At 39.4% G+C, this 22,569-nt stretch overlaps 1 long non-coding RNA gene across 2 annotated transcripts in view; it reads left to right on the forward strand.

Annotated features, from left to right (window-relative positions):
* Positions 1–21,161, forward strand: part of LOC130593819 (uncharacterized) — a 68,100-nt gene extending 46,939 nt beyond the window's left edge. For both annotated transcript variants that reach the window (XR_008970880.1, XR_008970878.1), the window contains exon 5: positions 20,805–21,161. This is a non-coding gene — a long non-coding RNA (uncharacterized LOC130593819). The remainder of the gene's footprint in view (positions 1–20,804) is intronic.
* The last annotated feature ends 1,408 nt before the right edge of the window (positions 21,162–22,569 follow it).

Below are 22,569 nucleotides of genomic sequence, written 5' to 3' on the forward strand. Positions count from 1 at the left end.
TCACATTACATACCTATAGATATAGTCTGCATTGCATTTCTTTGGCATTTTAAATTCCCCTAAACAACATGCAAAACTGTGTGTGAAAATGCTGCAAGTATTCCCTGGGGGTGGGGGGAAGAGCTGTGCTGGTGGTGAGATTCAGTGGGAATTCCCTAGCACAAGTGTCAGGCTGTCAGACGTGTCATGTGCAACATTTGTGTGTCATATGATAAGAAATACTTGCCTCAAATGAAGTGCAGTGGTGTCTCATTGGTGTGTATGTAACCTGGTGTTGGAGAGCCTACCCTGAGCATGCCCTGCTGAAAGAGATGTGGATGTTGGAGTGTGCTTTTTACCACCTATAAATTGCTTAGCTTGTTATTGAGGGGAAAGAGAAAAGCCCTGTTGCTTTTGCTTCTATTAAGTAGTGTTACTCCTTTAATGGATGGGTAACAGGAAAGAGTGTAAGGGGACGCCATTGTTAATGTGAACTCCTGCAGTTTTTATTATACTTGCACCCGCTATAGTTAGGGTTGAGCAGCTGTTTCCATTATGAACTCCTATTTCAGGGGTTTATAACTTGGTTGTAAAAATTTGCTCCAGGCTAAACTGTAACTTACTGGGTCTTAGCCTGGGAGAATTTTCCTGAAAAAAAACTTCAAAAGAAGAACTCCATCTAGTCATTGTTTTGCAGGCTTGCACAGAAGCCAAATTTTACTGAAAAGCCCAGAGATCTCTTTGTAAAACGATGAGCTGATTACATTTCCCTCTGACATAGCTTTTTGAAAAGAAAGCAGTTGAACTGTTTTGCAAAATATAGCTGAAGAATGCAAGTGACTGAGAGAGGAATGCCACAGTGACTCAGCTGATATCCATTCGGCCTGGTTGAGTTATGAAACTTTTACTTCAAGGATAGAGCAATGTGTTATTTCCACAGGACAAAAGAAAGCTGGATTTGCTTTTACTCATAGGATCTATGAAGGTTTAATAGAATCATAGAATAGTTAGGGTTGGAAAGGACCTTACGATCATCTAGTTCCAACCCCCTGCCATGGGCAGGGAAATGCCTGTGTGTGTTGAACTATGCCTATACAGTACTAGCACTGAATTCACACTTTGTAGGATACCGTTTCTGCAGAGGTGTCTTGTGTGTCTTTGCCATATGTAGGTTTCTATGTTTAAGTTCTCTTGGCATATAGTTTCTTTCAGATTCTAAGAATTCCATCACTGGTCTGCCTAAATTGTGTTCAGTGGCCTTTTACTTGCCTTTGAATAGTGTGCTGCCTATTTTTTTTTAAGGTGTACAGTCACTCTTTCTTACCTATAAAAGGCATTGTCTCCTGGCCTTTCTTTTTTTTTTTTTTTTTTTCTCCGTGGCAGTACATATGCATAGGAAACTGGCAAATTTCACCAAAAACCTCAGCAAAAGTTTCAGTAAGGTTGTGAAAAGCTAATTCTTAATGTGTTCTCTGGGTTTTTTTTTCTTGGCTTGCTAAAATGCAATTGTAGGAGGTCAAGAAATTGTGAAATTCCCACTCACAGGTTTGTGTGCATCATCATCATCATATATTGTCATATTTGCAAAGCTATTTAGATACATGTAGGTGCAAAAGGCTTCCAGAGGCAGGAACAAATTATTTAGGTAGATTGTTCAATGTATCTGATGATGTATCTGAATATTTCCTTCACTGGTAGTATCCTTAGGTGACCTGTGGAAACCTAGTGGAGACCTCTGGGGCTCAGCATAGGAAGTAAGGCCAATGCTGTATGGGAGTACCGGACTGGACCACAGTTGGGATTGGTACCTGATATCAGCAGTATACTAAGGTTTACTCTTCTGGTGTAAACCCCCTGAGTTTTAAGTATGATGGATTGCTCTTCCAATTTTTCATTCAGTGAGGAGGCAGTCCATTGGAATGAGTATGCATAGGTGTTGTTATTTTACAATGTCTTGGTGTCTCCCTGTGTTGCTCTTGGAATGGCAATGAATGCCACTGCTGAGCTTTCTCTTGCAGTGGCTAAGCTTCTGGAATTGCATAATGTAGTATGAGGGATGTCAACTCACGGTGTCATTATTATTTAAAAGTATGCAGAAATAAAATAGCTAAGAATATAAAATGTTATGATTATAACCTGTGTAGACAACAGCACAGAAATATCATCCAAACTGTATCTGCTAAAGCAAATAATTTCTCTATCCCTAAGGCCAAGTGTATAAGAAAAGCGTGGTGAATAATTCTGCTTACATGAAAAAATAAGTTCTCCTCATTCTTCAATTCAGAAACCACTTAGAAGGCTGCATTCTCCAAATATAGAACCTACTGATGAAGATAAGATTGCATCTTCTCTGGTATTGAGGAGAGTGTAGTGTGAATTGGACTGCTGTCCTGCAGCGATAGCTGCACATGGTAAAGACAGTTTCCCACAGGCAGAGCCACATATTTTTTCTAGCTCTAAACAAGAAGTTTCATTCTGTTAGAAATTAATAAATGAACGGACCAACACAGGGGTATGGCATTGAGCTCTCCTCAGTGAGCACTCGAGGTGATACTGCATTTATCAGCAACTTCAGTTTCTGTTTAAAATTGTAGCTCAGTTATGACAAACTGCAATGAGTGTCAAACTCCGTGGTTTCTCTATCTAAAACCCAGACAAAAATAATTTTCTTCAGGGATATAATTTTTTTAAAAATAATTTTCTTCAGTTGATCCTGCCCCCCTACTCTGTTCTCGTGAGACCTCACTTGGAGTATTGCGTACAGTGCTGATATCCTCAACAGAAAAAGAACATGGAACTGTTGGAACAAGTCCGGAGGAGGGCCACGAGGATGGTCAGGGGACTGGAGCACCTCCTGTATGAAGACAGGCTGAGAAAGTTGGGGCTGTTCAGCCTGGAGAAGAGAAGGCTGCGTGGAGACCTCATAGCAGCCTTCCAGTATCTGAAGGGGGCCTATAGGGATGCTGGGGAGGGACTCTTCATTAGGGACTGTAGTGATAGGACAAGGGGTAACGGGTTAAAACTTAAACAGGGGAAGTTTAGATTGGATATAAGGAAGAAGTTCTTTACTGTGAGGGTGGTGAGGCGCTGGAATGGGTTGCCCAAGGAAGTTGTGAATGCTCCATCCCTGGCGCTGTTCAAGGCCAGGGTGGGCGAAGCCTTGGGTGAGATGGTTTAGTGTGAGGTGTCCCTGCCCATGGCGGGGGGTGGAACTAGATGATCTTAAGGTCCTTTCCAACCCTAACTGTTCTATGATTCTATGAGAACAAAGTAGCCAATCTCTGAATTAGGCTATGGTGGCATATATAATGATAGACTGCACATTAGGATGCCTTAAAGAACTCTTCTCCCTCAGAACCATCGTTCTGGTTTTTTTTTAATAACTAAATTTGAACATAGACTAAAATTTGGGAGTCACCAGCGCATGAGTTGTACCCTGACTGATCCCTGTCCCATGAAGTATATCTTGCATAACTAAATCAGGTAAGTGACTGTAGTCACATGGTGGATGCCAGTCTGTCCTGTGATTAGAAAGGATTTCAAGGTGTGCATGTCCTGTCCCATGGCCCATAGTCTGCACATCTCATGGCCATTCTTGCTGGTAGTAAGCCATGGCCAAATGGATCACCCTGCCAGACAAGGACAGAAAAGGGTTTATTAGGGTGTTCAGCTCAGGTCTTGTAGAAGAAAATTTCTGGGACCTTACTTGAAAAAAGAAAAAACAAATGAGGTAAGGAGAGCCAATAGGAAAGACAACAAGGGCTGATGCAGTTTTCAGCCTTCCTGGGGACTTTTGAGTGCCTCCTTGAGTATCAGGTCAGGAAAGCTGTGCCTTCTGACCTGGTTAGCACTTCCCACAATTACTCTGACCATACAGCTGCTACCCAGAATAGCTACTATCCAGAGTAGCTACTAAGCTACATACTTAGTATGTATTACCCAGAATAGCTGCTAAGCTAGTTGCTTTTGACACTGTCTTGCTTTCGTCTGGATATCGGCTCCAGAAGTGCATGTTTTCTCATAATGTGTCTCAACAGTGTTTTCTGTGAGATGTGCCACTGTGCTGTCCCCTGGGCTTTATGCTTCTGTTCCTCTGATCATCCTCCTGTCCTCTCTTCCAGCTAGATAACCTCCACCGTCTCTGTTCTGCACTTGAAGTTCATCTGTTGCTCAGAGCAGTTGCTTGAGTTTCTCTATCATTTCATCCTTGCTCAGGTCCCTACCCCTGGATTCCTCTATCAAGAATATCCTGCTCCCTACACGCTCCAATTTTCATTGTCTCTTGGATGCCCTTTCCTCTACTGTGTTAGATTTTTCTACCTCCACAGCACTCCTCCACTGCTTCCCCTGTCCCTCCCACAGTGCCTCTCTTTCAATAGCTCTCAACAAGGAGGCAGTGAGCTTTTATCTGCTCTCATTAGAAAAACACTGTTCTTTGTAAGGTCAAAAATCTGATGGGTTTCTCACATCAGCTAAATCTGTTATCCACTTTGGCTAATTCCAGGATCAAATACCTCTTGTAAAAGAGATCAAGCTAACATGCAGTCAAAATTATAGTGTTTTAATTCTAAATGTAGTATTTCATGTTTAGATGATAATTTTTACTGCTCAGGTAGGGTACTGTAGAAGTGAACTCAACCCAGTTAATGACCATAAATAATAATGATGGCATTATTCTTTTGTCTTGTCCTTTGCACACACTAATCTGCTCTGACAGCCAGCTTTGCTCTTTTATTAACTCTCCGTCAGCTGTAATCAACAATGGTGAAGTCAGGCAGCAAAATTTACATGTGCCAAGTCTCACCATTTTTGTTTTCTTCTTTCTGAACCATTTCAGTTTTCAGTTTTGTGCATCTTTGAATGGTGGGCAGGAGAAAGCATGGGTGAAAGAGGGTGCAAATGTGCTTTTTGACTTATCACACTGAACAGCATTTGCAACATCATAGGACAGTGTCATCTTTGGTTACTTTTTCCATCCTTCATGTCTCTGCCTATTTTCAAGAAGAATAAATACATAACAGGAGTTAAATATGTAAACAATCAAAAGGCTTAAGGATGTGCCTTTTATTTTTAAAAGTTAATTTAGTGTTTGTTTGGAAGGGAAGGAAGAGCTTAATGGATCATTTTCTAGCTCTTGTGACAATGCTTCAGCCCACTTTAATGTATGATTTATGTCAGTTACTAATAGATTACCCGGAAGTTGATGATTAAAGTGGAAGTTTCTTTGGAGAATGGTGATACAACTGAGGTCGAGACCTCCTAGTGACCTCGAATGTAACTATTACCCTTCTAGGTTAGTTGCAATTGGAGATCAAAGTGTTGGTACAGGAAACATATTTGGTCCTGAGGTTGTCAGTTTGGGGGCTGTTTGGCGACAAGGTAGATGTGGTGGTTGGAAAGGAAGTAAGTGTTTCCTTGCAGTTTCTCCTTTGCTCATGGATAAAGACAAGTTAAAACACTCAAACTGCACTTCAGGGTATAGTATTTAAATTATTTTCCAGAAGTAATTCTGCATCTCACCTGAGTAAAACATCACTTGCTAAACACATGGGGTAACAGTTCAGGCTGGTGGTTGGAACTGGGTCTTTGAATGTGGCAGCAAACTTCTTTTTCTCATTTACAAAGCTGTGAAACTTGCTTTATCTCCAGGGGGTCCTATTGTTTTAGTTTGTGTGGGTAAATGTTGCAGGGAGGGAGAAGGGGCAAAGATCCTCAGTACTTGTTAGTGATCACAGAGCATTTAGTTTGTCTTAAAGGAGTATACATGTTGGTCCTGTGTCAGTACTTTAGCGCTTTGCTCAGATGGAAAGGAATAAAACCAGAAAAGTTTATTTCTACTACTACTGGCCATTCACGCTGAGCGACTGATACCTTCTAGTCATTTTTCACCTAGACTTTTGTAAGCCTTAAGGTGAACATGATAAACACTCCTGGTTACCGAGCATGGTTTGGTGTGAGGTGTCCCTGCCCATGGCAAGGGGTTGGAACTAGATGATGTTAAGGTCCTTTCCAACACTAAGTATTCTATGATTCTATGATTCTATGATTGGTTTTTTTTTTCATGAAGAGTTCTTTGATCTAAGTGCCTCTCACCTAAGCCAGTGAAAATCATGAGGACCATCACTCATGTTAATAGAACAACTGCTTTGCACCTATTGTGAGTGGGCAGAGGGGCCAAGCTGCTGTTTCCTACTGTGGAAACACTACTGTACTTAAGTGTCAGGCAAGTTTCACACCACCTTTCATGGCTTTGCTTTTCATAAGGCCTTGCTTTTTCCTGGTAGTGCTGCTATTGCCCTGTCTTTAAGGATGATTGCATGGGGCAAGGGGCTGAGTCAGGAAGACCTTGTGATAGCAGTGCACAACTGGATTGCACTCCAATTCATGCCCTCTTCTTTGTGATGGCTATGCAGACGGGAAGGAAAAGCTGTAATGACCAAGCCACAACCCAGACCTACGAGTAACTTTTATTTAAATTTTATTTTGAGTTATTTCCTAGAGAAAAAAGCTACTTTTAATCTCAATGCAAATGTGCTTACCTGGGTTTTACTGAGATGCTACTGAACTGTGTTGCTGTGTGTTTGAGTGATGCAGAGGTGAACTCTTCATACCACTCTAGGTAAAAGTCTCTGATTCCGAGACTGCTGCATGTGGGCACAGACTCTTAGGCATGTGTGGAGCTCCAAGTGCTTCTGTCCCTAAGCAGAGCATAGGTCCTTTGGAGCCATCTGTTAGTTCAGGGCTTGAGTTTATGAAGGGGTTCTAGCATTATTGTGGCAGACAAGCATGCTGTAAAAATCCCATCCTAATAGTGAGGAACTTGTCTTCTTTACAATAACATTTTCTCATGGTGTGTTTTACTGAACTGATCAAGCTGTAAGACAACGTTAAATATGCAAGAGTTAAAGCTTGCTCTGCAAGAATGGGTGCATGCAATAACGCCGGAGTTTTCAGTGAGGCTCTGTCAACCTCAAAGGGCCATGGCTGAGCTCTACTGCAAATATGCCATGACAGCAGGTACTACAAAAATAGAAATGAAAACTCATGATAATGGTTTGGGCAGCCCTGCCCTGATTGTACTTTGTTTTTCATGGCTTTGATTGAAGTTAGCATAAAGAAGACTCTGATGACTGAAAAGAGATTTTTTTTTAATAAGTTATCTCTAAAGAGGTCATCAAAAAAGGTCTGCAAGATTAAAAAAGTCCATGTCTCCCACCCTTCTTTCTTTTTCTTTTTTTTTTTTTTTTTTGTCACTTAGATTTTCCCCATTTTCCAGTCAACTGAATACACTGAGCTTTTACTGAATATTTCTGGAAAACTCTCCTCTATTTTGCCAAGAGTTGATGAAATGCCTCATGAAGAACCAAGGCAAGGTTTTCTCAATTCCCTTTTATTTAACAAGTTAATGATAAATAAAATAAAATACACAAATGACTGACCACCCAGTTAAAAGAAAAATGTGTTCAGCTTCATTTCAAGTCAACATGACAATTTCTGTTCATACGTGCTGATGGAAGCACTTTCTGCCTCCTCCCTTATTGCCAACAGTAGGCAAACTCTGCATATTTATTTATTTTTGTTGTTGTTGATAAAAGCTAGGGTTGATATCTTCAGGTACAAACTGCCTGTGCTCTGGATCCTTTTTCAGGAGAATTTCCAAATCATTGCTGATGCTTGCCTTCAAACTGCTCTTCAAAATGTATCTTCAAAACTGCCCCTCACTGTCCCAGAAACCTAACAGAAAATGAGACTTGTAGCCCTGTGAAAAAGGCAAGCAAAAAGAAAAACAAATTATTTCCAGTAGTAAACCCATGCACCTTAACACAGCCCACTCTTGTGTTACATAACACTGACTATACCAACATCATCTCTGACTTACTTATTCCCAACTAGAAGGGTTGACTGATTTCCTTTACAAGCTAATATTTCCTTGAGGAGTTTGTGTGGCTAAAATAGTCAAACTGTGCTGTCCACTGGGAACAGCTGTATATTTCAGTATTGCTGCGACAGAGGTTAACTACAATTTGTTGTCTTTTTATATTCGTGGTTCCCACTTACAAAATGTTCTTCAAAACTAGTTGAACTCAAAGTTTATTTCCATTTGAGGAAAGCTGGGAATTTGACCTAGCTTCAGGAGTCAAGACAAAATAAAATGAAATATCAGATGTGCAATAAAATCACACAGCCTGCAGACCTGTGTTTGTAATTCTGTGTGGTGACTTTATTTCAGTCCAGATAGTTATTACATGGTAATATTGAAGAAAGGGGAAACAAAAGCTTTAGACAATAAACCAGAGGCATCTATGTTAGGTAGTTTGAGGCTACCATAGCTCACTGCTCCTATTTTGTATGCAAACTTAGATTTGGACCACTTCCTACATGGCATTTCTTAGTTGCAAAATGCAACTTGAACTTAGGGTAAAAGGTTTTCTCCTTATCCCTTTGCCTGTATCCAAGAGACTTTCAAAGAAGCCCAAGGATTAGCTGACCTCCTCCCTTTGTGCGTTACGGTTGGGCATGATGGGGCTAGTACTGGGGGAGGAGGGTGTAATTCAATCACATCCTACTCCAGCAGGCAAGTTTGTGGAGGAAAAGTCACTGTCTTGCTTATCTCCTCTCTCAGCACTAAGGGTATGGCAAAATTTGCAGTTACACCTGATGGTATCTGGGGAAAGGCGGAGGAATTTACTCCTTTGCCAGAGCATGTTTTGCACTTCATTGCACTCATATAAATCACTCTACTCAGCTGTAACTCATGAATGAATTTTGGGGGTGGAGGGGGAAGTAGACAGAGGAGGGTGTGGAGGTTGAGTAGGGTTAACAAAATTTGAAACAGATTTATTGAAAGCCCTTCAAGAGTAAATAAAAAAAGACAGCCCAGCTGCTGCTGTTCTGCAACACAGCAAAGTATGAGCTAGAAATCCTAGTAATTAGTTTCATTTGTAGGTGAAAAAAGGTCTTTGAGAATGTCTGGTATTAATTATCATTAAGGGTTAGTCATCATTTCCATGTGAAAAACCTATATTTTTAATTTTTATCTTTATGTGTTGTCAGCTTACATGCAATTAAAGAACTCTCAAAGCAGCTGAATCACATGTGTCACTGGTACAACTTTACTGGCTTCAAGACTGCAGCCTCCCCTTAGCCCAGACCCCCAGTGTCCTTGGCTCTGTAGGATTTTACTTCAGTGACAGCCTGTTTGCACTATAATAAAAGAGGTCAGCTCTTCTTCCAAGGTGTGCACCTCGCTCACACCCTACAGATGGTCTGGCTGCAATGGCAGGACTGCTTCAGATGGCTCAGAAAGCGCCTGTAAATCTTAGGTATGTGGGTGGAGACTTTCAAAAGCAGAGAGAAATGCTAGGTATCTGCATAGTTTCAGTGGTAAAACTCATACTCCTTTTGTGCTCTTTCATACCTTCTTCAAAATTACTAAAATCAGTGTTTTCTCAAGAACAGGCTCACTCCATTTCAATTTAAAATCAAGCTCTTGGTTTGCTCTTTAGTTTTGCTTGTGGTAGGATGGGTTTCTGTTTGTTTTTTATTTTAAAAACTCTTATATTTTGACTTACAGCTGCTGCATGTCACAACACTGTATATCTGCTACAAATGGTCTCTGTTTATTTTGTATGTAAATTTTAAATTTCTGTTGATTTGTACTGTTTTTGTTGGGAAAGACTGTTTTTATGCCTAGTAATTGCTTTATGGCGAGCAATAAGAACTGGAAGAGGAGGGATTTGAACTGCTTTAGTAAATAAGTAGATAGAATTCTATTTCAATTGAAGTTTTTCTACGAATTTAAATATAACCAGGCTCTCACTCCTTTTGAGTAAATCACTGTAAGATTTTTGAAATGTGATATCCTTGTTTTTAAATGGGGTAACTATTAATACTCTCCTGGCAGATCTTCCTAACCTAGTACAGCGCAAGAGGAAGTGTTATCTGGTGTATGCGGTGCAATACTTGGCTCCTGCACTGTTCAGTGGAGCTTGTCAACAGAAAATATTTTGGTTGGCAGTTTTGAAGACCAGAAGTAATACTATATCACTTTGGCTCCTTATGGTATTAGGGTTTCCTTTTTTTTTTTTTTTTTTTTTTTTTTTTTTGATAGATTCAGGAGGAAATAAACAGGACAGCTTTGTCAGTAACATGAAGAAGCAATGTTTCCAAAGGGACTCTACCCTGTCAGGATTCCCTAACTATGGTGCATTTATACACTGCTTGGTGTACAAATACAAAGATGAGTGGGCATAAAAAGAAGAATTGCTTTGAAATATTTTACCCACTGGTATTAATAATACAAAACTAAAAATAGTTCCATCATTGTTCTCCTTTTTATTATGTAGTATAGTACATATTCTTTCATGAGTTTAAAAAAAATAATATATGTAGGTCATTTGTGGTGTTTGATTTTTTTGTGCCTCTCCCACTGACATCACCAAGTTATCCTGCAGACAGAAACCTTCCATAGATTGCAATATTTTTATCCTGAAAGAAAAGCAATGATAAAAGGAAGCAAAGGACTAAGCAACAGTTATCAGTTTTGAATAGTTCTTATATTATAATTTTAACTCTGATTTTTGTGCTGGAATATATTATTTTGGATTATTAATGTATTAGTTGTTAAAAAATCTCCATTTGTATGCTACTTTCTTCTTTCTCTCTAATTGTGTGATTTTAGCTGTTTATGTGGGTCAGTTGAATACTCTAAAGTGAAATCAGCGTAATACTGTTCTGTGACATCATCTGCACATTTGTCGAGATTAAAAATCCAAATGCAAAAAATTCTGTTGGCTGGTATTAGTATTAAATCGCCCCCTGGGAAAAGCCCTCAGTGCTAATTAATGAATCATGAAACTCAGTTTTAAAGATAATCTTTGACACCTTTATTATTCATAAGAAGCACATTTTCATCAACAGATTCCATCAGAAATTACTAATTAAAGCTGCTTCTTCCCACTCTGTGTTTAGAGACAACATAGGGGGGGAAATGGCTGCTAAAGCTGGGATTTTATTCAGATTTTCAGTGCAGTCCAATTTGCATAAATTCCAATAAAGCATTATTAAAATCAATTAACACTTGTCTATGGCAATTAAGTTAAGTTTGCTATTTTAAATTATTGCATTTCATGCAAACTAAGATAAGGAAGCACGGATGCCTAGAAAAGAATGGAGTGTAATCCTGGGAAGGAAGTGTGAAAGAAATGTTATTCACACGGCACAAACTTTAGGAAGGAATAAATATCATCTGCTCTCTAAAAGGCAAAGGAAAATTCTTGGCTCTATGGAGTTGAGATTCAATCATGGCTGCCCTGAGATGTTTATTTTACAGTATATATGATATACAAGACTGTTTGAACATCATGATATTTTATTATAAAACCTGGAGGGCACTGTTGTCTAGAGAGAATTGAAGATTTTAACTAATATTGATTATTTAGTACAGACTGTAAAGATCATAAGTTAAAAATAGGAAAAAAAGAAAGCCAAGGAAAGGCTTAAATTTTTTTTATAGATTCTTGAAGGTTTCAGCAGAACTTGTAAAAATTCAAATAACGTTAATTCATAGAACTCCTTTAATTGCTAAATTGTATATTGCATTTGTTTGTTTACCAAAATTATGGCAGAACTGGTCTCAATACAAACCCATGGAAAGAGTGGACTTTAGATTCTGGTTTATTACTCTGGGACAAAAACTCCATCTTTATTTCTACAATGCATTTCATGCTAATTGTGGATGAGTTGCAGCATCTCAAAGCACTTGGACTGGTGCCCTTTCTGGGTGACTTCCCATCATCCTCTTTCTGACTGCTGTCCCATGCTGGGAAGTGGGATGAGAGCAAATGTGAGTGCTGATGGTCCCCATGCAACCCAGACTCAAGGGCTTCCTCTGGTTGCCTTGGCACGCTGACTGCCAGGGTGGGTTATTCATGCAACGGACCTGTTCTGGGAAACCAGGATGGTCACTGGTGGCCCAAGTAGAGACCCTTCTCATGATTTTTCTGCTACACTTTCCACTGGAAGCTGCAGCTGCTAGGCAAACTGACCCTGTGTTTTTGCAGGCTGCAGTTTCTAAGCAGCTAGAGGACCCCTCACTCAGGTTAAAGAGAGTGAGTGTGACTGCCAGGGGATCCCTCTTATATTTAAATTTCATGAGGAGCTCTGCTGCTTTGAGTGTTTTCTGGGAAGCTTTAGCCCTTTAGCTCCCAACAATATGTTTGCTCAAAGTGGAGAAGGTAAAAAATATTAGTCATCCCAAGGGATAGGCAAGCACATAGTGTACTTATCCCAGTAATAATTTGCATTTATAATCTACATTGGGCTAACTCACTTGAATTCTGCTTATTAATCAGTTTCTGGGGCTTTTAAAAAAGGATCTTAAACTGCAAACAAGAGATAACAAGTCCTTTCTTCCATATCTGGAATTCCCTTGTACAAGTTACATGGTCTTTAAGGTGATGAATCAAGACTGTGATTGAAGGACTCATCCCTGTGTCAGTAATGAGTGAGAACTGGAAATGTCATTTTATTTGGAAGGGAAGATTCTTAGGTCTCCCCTGTTGTTTGCTTTGGGTGTGAGTATACCTGGAGATATCAGGCTTGGCTTTGGTTTCAGTGTGCTTGAAGACTTCAATTCCTATTTCCCATATTATAGAGAGAGGAAAAAACCCCAACCCCAACAACAGAGACTGTGGCAGTTAGACATCTGTTTTGCAATGACCTTCCAGGCTTACATCACCCTGAAAGTCAGGTATTTGTCTGTTCCTTGAAGAAATTCTGTCTCCATCTCAAATTGTCTGTTAAAACCATGTAAAGGCTGGATTTAGTTACCAGAGATGACCTTGGCAACAGCTTCCTACCAGTGCTGGTTATGCTTCACTGGAATTTGAAACTCCGAAGCAGTAAGAGAGACTCCCAGGGCAGGAGATTGTGTTGGGTTTTAAACCTTCTTTCTTGAAAGATAGGATATCCTTATGCCTTATCTAGAACCAAATGCAAAGATCTTAGCTTTGAGTTTCTCTATTTCTTGCCAGCACCTCATATGCTAATTCATGTGCACAGCATAAAATACAATAAATACATTTGTTTGTCACAAACCTTGGTATTTTTCTTAAAGGTTTAAGAGACTTAAGACTCCTTGCTTTCATGGTTCTATTTTCTTAAATGGGAAGGTTTTCCAATAGAGTGGTTTCGGTGGCCATACAAAAATATCTGGGTGGACAGGCTGACATTGTTTATTAGATTTTCAGAAAAATTAGTTGTATGGCATTTTTATTAGGAACTTCTCTAATTTATTCATTAACATTTTCTTCTCTGTAGGCTGCTAAGTTGGAATTATGAAAACAATACTAGCAACATTTTGGAGTGTTCTTCAAAGCATTTTTAAAATAGTTTTCCAATACTATGTGGCAAGAAATGAAATACGCAATATTTTTTGTATTGTACAATAGAATACACACAAGTATAATAGAATATAAATGTTTTTTAGGCTTTTTTTTTAATATTTAAATGGCCTTCTAAAACATTGGGGTTGCACCTTCTGCAAGCCATGCTATTGCTCCCAACTCTTGCGAGAGGACTGTTTATCTCCCACCATTCAGCATGGGGAACATAGCCATTTTCTCTTTCTATTTCTGCATCCTTTGCATGACCCAAACTGGAGCTGGCAATAACTGAGGGCATGCAAAGAAAGCAGAAATGGGTCCTCTGCTGCTACTGCCCCAAAGGGAGAAGGAACGTGATGTTGTTCTCTTTTTCTCAAGCTCTGCTGTAGTTTGAAGAATTTTTATGAGGGGGGATTTAATTTGGTAAAGTGAGTTCTCCTCTCCTTTGTCTGTAAAACAATTGCCATGAGAAATACTCAGAATATTCTGAGATCTGAGTGATCTGACTAGTTGTACAGCATTAACAGCTTTCTTGTACTCTAGTAATGGCTTTCATCTGTACTCTTGGGAAGGAGTGTGCCCTTTACTCCTTCAGAACAAGGCAGTTGGTGGCACCAAAAACAACCTGAGAAAACTTGGTATCAGCACTGTTCTGCTACATCTCAGGCACAGAAATAAAAACAAAGTCTCTGTATCAAGTATCATATTTCTTTATAAAAGTTAGGTATTTTTTTGGCTGTTGAAGAAAAATCATACAGTTAATAATGTATTTCGAAACTTAAATACCACTGTCTACACAAAGTGACCAGTGAAGACTTCCATTAAAAGCTTTTTATTTATTCTCTCAAAAATTATTCTTGGGTTTTTTTTTACTCTTCCCTGTCTATTTCTTGCCATCTTGGGTAATTGTGACTGAAGCCTGTAAGACAATTTCTTAGGTTGGCAGCATCTTTAAAAGTGCTGAGCAACTTCTTTGTGTGTGTTGTTTTTTTGTGTTTTTTTTTTTTTTTCCTTTAATGTAATGTCTCTTGTGCCTCTCTACAGTCTGCATGCAGCTCTGTAAATATGTTTTCATGTCTTTCTTTTTTGCTCACCCGCCCAGTTCTTCTGTGACAACTAGCTGCCTTTGCAAAATGCTTCTGGGTTTGCTTCATACCACATAAAGTCTAAGCAAATGAATGTTCTCTCTAATGTATTTATGTAGACTATTAAGAAGAAACCAAACCTAGAACAAGAACAAAATTAATCACTGGCTTATTAGTTTGGCATTGTTGCTTGCATACAGAAATGCTTTATATCAAGCATGGTTTTTTTATAAGTAAATAAATAAATGACAAGCAGGAGTACCAAGCTTAGCCCAGCATGAGTATTGACAGTGGTTACTGCTGACAGCTTTTTACTGTTTCCAAACAACGTTACATTCCCTTAACTCCATTGTCATAGGGAATATGGCAATACCAGGCTATTCAACAGAGACACATGCAATAAGGAGTATTCATGGCTTTACTTTTGTCTTGACTTGAAGAGGTTTTGACAAAATTGCGCTGGGAGACTTCAGCCTGGCACCCCCGAGTTAGAGGCCATGTCCGCAGCAGAAATTGGATACCCACGATTTCCCTGCAATAGGACTAAACTGCGCTATTTTGGGAGACCACTCATTCTTAGCTCTCTGATTCAATTTAATTCAAAACCACCAAGTAAACGTGGATGAGAAAATCCAATAGTCCCTGCAGTTGCAAGGATGCATCTCTTATTTTTGACGAGCTTCCATTAAAATTAAGCTGGAAATATGCACCAGAAGTGGAATATGCTGTTTTATCTTACCCCACAGCTAATGTAGTTGTGGCAACAACCCCCTGAACATAATAAATGTAATGCATTGGTGTAGCTCTTTTGGCTCTGCTTGCACACAGAGGAATAAGACAATTAAATAGAATCCAGAAGACGAATTCGCCCTTGCTGTTCACCAGTGCTTGGTGTGAATTAAGCTTCTGAGACGGAGGGTGATTTTGTGATGTGAAGGGCTTGTATTCTCAGCTACAAGCAAAGTGAAGACACCTTGCTGTCCCAAGTTGCATGGGTCCAGTTCTGGTGTAAGTAGGATAAGCATGTCCATCACTCACTCAAATACAATAGCTTGGGCAGCTTTCCTCTCTACATGCTTTCCCACAAAAGGCAGCTAAGTTAAAAGGTATCTCAGTTAAAAGTGACTGTTCCCCAAAGTGGAAGTATTCTGGTATCTCTTCAAGTTGTCAAGTTGTTTTCATCTTCCTTGCTTGCTTTGTAGCCCATGCCACTGGAAGCCTTCTGATCTTAGCAGCAGCCAGTCTGGTTTGCCTTGGCAAAACCTGCCACTTTTCTTTTTTTTAAGAGCACTTTAATCCTTGCATCTTCCAAGAATTACTTTCTTTTTATTTGTTTGTTTGTTTGCTGTTTCACTTTATCAGACAATCTAAAACCTTTTGTTTTCCTTGGAATTTCAAAGCTGTTTTTAAATACAGGACTTCATATGAACTTAGAGAGAGATAACAGTGTGACAAGGGAATTTCAGTCTGTCTTTGGTCAATGTAATTTTACCTGGGAGGTCAGGTACATTGGCTACAACATATACTGTGGTTTCACTGAAGCAGAGGGGAAGATTTTGTTTTCCTTATTTTATGGCACATCACACCGGTGAACTATGCATCTAGGTACTTTCTACTAACAGCAATTTGCAAATAAAAGCAGGGGAGAGAAAAATTCACAAAAGCATTGCTTTTGCTGGTATAATATCGAGTAGATTTCCGACTTAAAATACTTGTTGAAACTTGTCTGATGCTCTTATTTTTTTTCTGTCTCAATTTTAAGCCAAATGTATTTTTTCCCTCCATTTACTCTCTCTTGTGATCTGTTCCAAAGTAGCAAACATTTTTTAATGACTATTCTCTTGGTTTTAATGGTAACACATACTTAATACCTCTATAAAGGTAACCTGATGATCACATAGGGTAAACTAAACAAACAAAAACAGGGCAGGGGCTGGACAATGAATAAGCCCATGCCAAATCGTGCACAGCTGCACATAATGCATGTTGAGGGAAGCATTGTGCCAGGTGGGCTATGAGACCTGCGTCCTGCATATGCTGTCATTGGGTGTGGTGCAAGGAATGGATCTTGATTCATTTCACTCTTGCAGCCGCCCTGTTGTTATACCTGTGCTTGGAAAAGACCTTTCAGTTGTCAGTTGCTGCATTGTATTTCAGGAGCATTAATAATTTCCTGCGTAAGTTGTGTAGAGGCAACTAAAGAGATTACTGATAAGTACTTTAAAGAATGGGTAATTATAAAAAATAATATTGAATAATTTAAATTGAAAGCCAAGTCTGGCTCTTTGCAATGCATTTTAAGATGTAATTCACAAAAAATGTTTATGCTAAAGGACTTAGCCTTGCTGATATATCTGAGGTATACTATGGAGCTAGTTTCAAAAGTGATGTTCTTTAGTGTATGTGTGATATTTGAGGTATGCCTTGACTTGCACTAAATATTTGACCAACTCTTTTTGAAACTGATAAAATGAACATCATTGTTTTGAAATATCTTGGATTAGGCCTTGAGGTGCTAAAACTATATAGAAAGATGCACCAGTTGTACATGGAAATGCCAGCACTCCAACAGTAAAATGGCAGTGAGCATGGCTAGCATTCCCTACTGGGGACTAGGTGGGAACTATTTTCTGGGGTGCCCTGGCTTGTGAAGAACCTAAGATATGGGTGGGTTTTGCTGGTGCTTAAACATTCTTCTGTGCAATTTTCTTTGAAACAGTTTTGTGAGGACTTAGTAAGGAAAAATATTTTTTTAACTTCTTGTATTTTTTTTAAAAAATGAAAATACTTCGTACATAAGAATTTTAATTTTTTTTTTAATTAGCTTTTATATCAGTCAAGAAAATTTTTAATTTAATGCTGGAATAAAACAAAACCTACAGCTGAAGTGATGGAGAGTCAGGGTGCCATGATACTTCATGTGTTTTCATGGTGCTTTAATTAGATGATTAAGAAACACCAGACAAATAGTCAAATAAACAAAAATGGGACAACACCACAACAACAACAATGACAAAAGGGAGCAAGAGCTAGGACAGCCTTGGCAGATTAAAATCTTCTGGTTTGTGCTAGGACTTGTGTGCCCAAGCAGCAGCTATGCAGACCACCAAACAAAACATAGCCACTACTACTGTGAGTGGCTGTCTTAAATCACAGATTTTCCTGAAGGAAAAAAAAAAGAGATTTGTCTTTATCTTAATGTAAATCTCTTCCACAGGATAGAACTAATACCCTTTATTGCTACTGTTGTTTAAATATTAGCTTTTGTAGTGCACTTGCCAGAAGTGGTATTCATTGTATTTTATCAAAAATAGCTGAAGTTTACTTCTGTAATTTGTAGATCAAAAGGGTACTCTTCTGACAGCCGTGAGAATGTCACTATTCATGACATACAAAGGTGTAACAACTGACCATTTTTATTGTGTTGGGACACTGTGTGGTGTTTGCATGTACACATGTATATATAGATGTACATAACGTTTATGTTTATAACCAAAGCATTTCCAGAGTGATTGTTTATTCAGTAAGGTTAATTCTGATGCAACCCAAGTTCCACACCTGTCAGTCTTTTGCTGGTTGTAATGTTCTTGATTCATACAGAAGAAGGATGTAATTCTTAGGCCAGAAAGAGGACTTGGAGAGATTTTACAGTATTTGTGAGATCATGGTGTATGTATGGGGTGACCTCCCAGCTCACCATACATCCTAGTCAGGGAAGAGGGTAAGAGACCTAATTTAAAATCTATTTACAGTGTGAAGTTTTAACCCTGAGCAGCTGGGGGGGGGGGGGGGAAGAAATTTTTTGGTTCATTGGTTGGTTGTTTTTTTATTATTATCTTTGTAGCTAATTTCAAAGAAAGTTACTCCTCTTCCTTTCTTTTTGAAGTGATGTCTGCAAGAAAGTATCCTGTCCTGTTACAATTTCTCTCCCTCCACCTCATTTTTTATATTAGTTCCTTCCTGTGCCTTTTACACTTCTGTGTTTTTCTGAATCAGAAGATCTTGTTGACTTCTCTAAGGTCAGGGTTCCTTGTGGTCCCTAAGAGCAATGGTGTGAACCCCTCAATGCTTCAGATTGCATATTGAGTTTGGCAGAGAACTCCTACCTTGCAGAAGTGACACAGGTGGGAAACATTGTGGTGTTGCTCTGCAGAATAATTGCTCTCTATGCAAGGCAACTGCATTGACCAAGGGCTGTTTAAGCTCTTTCCTGAAGGCAGAGCTGTGGTTCCCAGGAGAGCAGGTTACTTTGTGGGAGGCCACAGCTCATGGTGGCTCTCGCTGCTGTGCTGTGCTGTGCTGCTTCAATGAGCTGCAGGGCTGGCAGGGCCTGGTTTCTTTTGGTGATGTGACTCATGCTGGATCCTTTGGAGTCCAAGGGTGAACTGGGAAGTTTTTTCTGCTTGGGAACGGTAATTAGGTCTCCCTCCCCTCAGACCAGGTGCCGTTTTCCTGACAACTTGCAGAAACTTGGTGTTGTCAAGGTCTCTGACCTTCTGCCAGCTGTGATCAAAGTTAGGCAGATGCTCAAAAGTTGCTGGGAGATATATGGATGGACACACGCATGCATGCACTCAGCATGATCACATTAGCCTTGTCTCCTTAAGAAACAGATGAAAGCTATGTAATTTAATGGTTGGATACGAGTTCTGTGAGTGGTAATAAGAACAATGTTGCTTCGCCACACCACACAAAGCGCTGGCTTCTGAGGGCGTCTTTGAAGTGTCGGGGACAGGCACAGCACTACAGTGTTGAGATGTCTGCAGTGTGAATAAACACATGTTTGGGCACTGCTTAAGCGACACTGACATTCGTTTCTACCTACTTTCTATTCAAGCATCTGATTGGAATAAGCTCTGTGGGGGAGATGTTACCTACAGCCCTCGAGCTGATGGAGACAGATGCTGAGCCTATTTTGAGATGCATCCATGTCCATAATGACAAGCTGTGTCCCCAGATGTGTGTTTTACATGGTCACTTAGACTTTTCCCTTTCCATTTCTCAGCTGTTGCACAGATTTCCCAGGAAACAGTTTCCAAGGACTGTAGTAGCTGACGCAAGAGCTCTGAAAAGTTGCAAGGACTAGTGGCTGAAAATGTAGTTTTCAGCTGTTAAGCAGAGCTGCTGCTGTGGCAAGCTGGGCAGTGCAAGCAGGCAGGCTTGTCTCTGCCTAGGTGTCCTCCTATAAATCATATTTTGAAAATAAGAAAGCTGTGTCCTGTGATAAAAAATTACATCACTGTATGCTTTTTCAGAGTGAAGCGAAGGAAAATACAGGGGAAGTTAAGAATTTGGTCAGGAAGAAGAAAGGAGATTTTTGGTTCTATTTCAAACCAGCTGTCCTAAACCACAGTTGTCACCAGAAGGGCACATACTTTTGACTAGCTGGCTTCTTTACCAGAACTGGGGATGAAGCTAGAGTTAAGGGGAATCAAAGGTATAAAAGTTAATTTAGCTTTAGACAGTGTAAAGAATAGTTTTCTAGCTAGAAAATTTGGGCTGGTTATAGTATATTTCTAGCAAATGTGCACTATTTTTCTGCTGCAGTATGATTGAGAAACTGATCTTTTTGGTCATAGTAACACATAGAATGTAGTGCCTGTGTGTATCTTGAGCTGTGGGAATGCTTCTTGATCTTTAATTACAGACTATTGGCTAAATAATGTGAGAGTTCCATATTATATAGATACATAGAACCTTACTGAATACGTGCAAGGGGAGAGAGTTTAAACTGTGGGGTATTTTTCCTCTGGCTTGCTTAATCATATAAACCCAATGTTTCTCCTACACAAGTAACTATATTAATGTCTGCATAGCAATCTTTTTGTTACTATTTAGAGGGAAGAGTTTCAAAGAACTCGTGTACTCCTCCACCTCAATGCCCAGATCAAGATATGTGCCATGCTCTGCCTGCACTCCTGCTCTGTCCATGTGGTTTTCTACCGTGAGTGTATGCCTGTCTTTTGGTTGTCCCAAGTCCCATCCTGCTGCGGGTTCCATTGCAGATGGGAATCTCCCTACAACAGGGAGCTGAGAAATGCTTGTGGGTCCCATTGGACACTCACCATAGTATTATATATAGTTCCATCTTTGGGTTGTTTTCTATAACTTCAGCATCATTCTTACAACTGTGGGATTGATGGTCAGAGCTATGGAAAGGATTTTGACAATTACATCTGTGCCTTTTGGGAAATAGATTTTTTTTTTATTTTATTTTTTTGGGAGGGTGGTTATCATTGGTTTCTGCATTTGCAGTTCTTTGAGTGAAGCTCAGAGGCTACAGTAGGGTATTCGGAGCCTTAGATGTGGTTAAAGCAATAATTAACGGCTATTCCATATTTACTTTGCTCTTGAGCCAAGAAGGGATGAATGCTGGGAGACAAATTTGAAAGCTCATCACAACTATGAGATGGAAGAGCAGTCTCTGCGACATATTGATAGCTGCGGATGACAGAAATGATGCTTATTGGCATGGACAGTAAAACTTATATATATTAAAAGAATGCAAACTTTGGAGAACGATGGGAAACACTGACAGGAAACGCCTCAGAACAAATTTCTGCAAGAAAAACTGGCCGGAGGAAGTAGTTTCAGCAAAAATGTTTTATTCTGATCTGGAGGCCAAATGATACAGTAACAAGAAAAGTCAACTTCTGACATATCATTTCACCCACTAAAAGTCACCTTAACTTTGGTGTGTAAAATAAAATTTCTTCCCTGAATAACTTTGTAATTAAAAATGTTGATGTCTTTTTTAGAGAAGAGAACTATTTAACTGAAAACTTTACTCCAGGTGACGCATACTGGAATCTCCTTGAATGGGTAAAATATTGCCTTGTTTTCTTGAGCAAGTAAAATTTGCCTATTGTTTCTCTCCTCTCCAACACAAATTTCAGTAGAACACCACTGATACACTAGTTTCATACTAGTTTGGAAACTGGAACACTAGTTTTATACGGTAGAAGATTTAAATTGATGAAGTTTCTTCAATTGTGGCTTCCCCTTCAGTTTTTCCAGCCCAGCCATTGCTGTCTGATACTGCTGCTTGAATACTGCAAAGCAAAACTGAATTATAAAATAGAAAAACAAGGCAGACTGCTTTGGTAGGCAAAACTGGGTAAACTGGTAAACATAACAAATACTACAGCTTAGAAATTTTGGGAAGCAGGAATGGAAGAGGTAGGATTTCTTTTCATCTGTCACCCAAATTTAAGTCCAGAGTTGTATAATTCTGTTTAAAAAAAGCCCATATAATCTGCTCATTCCTATATTGAAAGAACTCTGAGATCATTGGTGCATGCATTTTGCCTTGGCTCTGTCAGGGAGAGGTGAGGAAGTGTTTGGTTCTGGTTTTAATTTTCTTTGGTATAGCTGTCAGGGAAGCTGCAGGAATGTGTGTTAACCAACTAAATTAGCACTGGGTTAAAAATTCTGTTCAATACTTCTTTATATAGAAACTTTGCTTTTGAATTGAACCTTAGGTAAATTACTTTCTGCAGAAGTCTTCTGACATATCAGATAAGGAGGAAATTTGAGGAAAAGTCAGTATTTTCAGCAGAAGTCAATAACTGTAAAATATTACAAAGGTGGGAATGAGATCACTGTCTGCCAGCCTATAGTACAGCATCTTGAGGAGGGCTAGGGTGAGAGGCACAGGGAGCAGAATGCAGTGTTTTGGGGCCCCAGCCAGGCACTGAGGAAAGGATGAGGGTGGCCAAGCTTTGCCAGCAGTCAGAGTGACCATGGAAAAGAGCAATACATGAGAGGAGGAAATTTCTATATATGTATATAAATAATATATAAAAATACATAGATACAGATTTAAAATTTGGCTGAACTCTTTGAAATACTAAAATAAAAAAGGAGCTATAATAGCCAGAGCTTCCAATAAAAAAAAAGAGTAGTCAGGCTACTTAGCAGGGTGTGTGTGTGAGTGTGGGGAAGAGGGGTTGGGGAAGAAGAAAAAGAGAAGAAGAGGCATTTTTTTCCTTATTTTGAAAACTTCACTGTGGTAGGTAGATGTCATTATAAGCAGTAAACTCTGAGCTGCTTGTGTGAACTTGCAGGCTATGACCCTAGCCCAGCTGAAGGAAATGGCAGAGCTCCTGTTGACTGGGGCA

Source organism: Pezoporus wallicus, unplaced genomic scaffold (genome assembly GCF_028554395.1).
Source record: "Pezoporus wallicus isolate ANWC-B61680 ecotype Strahan unplaced genomic scaffold, APGP_CSIRO_Pwel_v1 contig_818, whole genome shotgun sequence".
Lineage (NCBI taxonomy): Eukaryota > Metazoa > Chordata > Aves > Psittaciformes > Psittacidae > Pezoporus > Pezoporus wallicus.